Genomic DNA, 1513 nt, shown 5'->3' on the forward strand with positions numbered 1-1513 from the left:
ATATCACGCAAAACATATATATATATATATATATATATATATATATATATATATGAGACTTTATCATTGTCCGTCATTTTGACGGACAGGGTTGTAAAAATTCACATTTTCATTTTTTATAATGAACCTACAGGACGAGCATATAGGCTTATACATTTATTTATGAAGAGAACAGATGAACAGAGATTGTTGCGTCACTTTTCATGTTCAACACCACACACCGCAGTGACAGCGGACGCAAATGCATAGTTCTTTCATGAAACTCTAGATAGCGCAGGCTGATGGGTCTTAACGTAACTCATGATATTCACAGTGTTAAACGACTTGGCACAAGCTGATTGGTTTATGATTGCATACGCAGCCAATGAGCTTGCTGCTTTACATTTAAATAGCTGGTAAGCATCAACTTGAACATTTTGCAGCGCGCTTCCAGAGTTCTTCTGAAACCCTCCACCTTCCCCAGCTCCACCTGTACAGTTCTGTTATGGGTTATTTGCATGTCTTAAATACTCACAGCACCGTATCGCCATATGCATCGGCAATAGCAAGTTCCTGTACTTGCTTGCAGCAGCAGCAGCAGCAGCAATAATCTACAACTACAGCAATAACCAACAGCAGCAGCGTAGCAGATCTATTCCACCAAGACCAAATACATTGACATTGGCTGCGTCCAAAACCGCCTACTTCTCTACTATATAGTAGGGGGAAAGCAGTAGGCGAGCGAATAAGTATGTCCGAATCCTTAGTATTCATAAAAGAGTAGGCGAGAATTACCTGGGTGACGTACTAATTCTCGCGAGATTCGGACGTGCGTCTACTTAAAGTGCGTCTGAATAAGCCTACTTACCTACTATATAGTAGGACAAAAGAGTATGTGAAGAAAGTAGTATGTCCGAAACCTCAGTATTCATAAAAGAGTAGGCGAGAAATCCCCGGATGTCCTACTGCTTCAGCCCAGATTCTGAAGTGTTCATCGATGGATACTTTTCAATCCCAGAAGCCCACGCGAGAGGATACGTCATCATCGAACAGGGCGGAGAACAGTGACGAGGGTGTTTACAAATGTAAGTATTACAAACCAAAAACACGGTTCCCTTCCCTGTGTTAAAATCACTTTTGTTGAACTACTGTAGAGTAAACTGATGATTAACTGTAAAAACATATTTTATTATGTATAGCGAACAGGGGAGCTCCAATAAGCACACGCACGTCTCCAAAGTGAATTTATATAAACCAATATACATCTTAAAGACGATTACTAAATGTCTATTTAATATCTGACAGGAAAATGTTCTAAAAGAATTACAGATGAGCACATCACAACATGAAAAGACATCTGAATGATGTATGTGTGCTATTATGTAGTAGAATTCACTGTTGTCAACACTGCTTTAGATGAATGTAAGTAATGTTAATAAACAAATCTACATAGAGTAACTAAACATAAGTTATCTATTTTATTTGTGCATTAGTATTGTTGATAAATTGTGGAGCACTTGTGTTAGATAAAAAG

General features: G+C 38.4%; 1 long non-coding RNA gene across 1 annotated transcript in view; it reads right to left on the minus strand.

Moving 5' to 3' along the window:
• The window catches only part of LOC107679213 (uncharacterized), a 21391-nt gene that overhangs the window by 18546 nt on the left and 1332 nt on the right, over nt 1-1513 (minus strand). The gene's annotated exons all lie outside the window — the stretch shown is intronic.

Source organism: Sinocyclocheilus anshuiensis, unplaced genomic scaffold (assembly GCF_001515605.1).
Source record: "Sinocyclocheilus anshuiensis isolate Anshui unplaced genomic scaffold, SAMN03320099.WGS_v1.1 scaffold300, whole genome shotgun sequence".
NCBI classification, from domain to species: Eukaryota; Metazoa; Chordata; class Actinopteri; order Cypriniformes; family Cyprinidae; genus Sinocyclocheilus; species Sinocyclocheilus anshuiensis.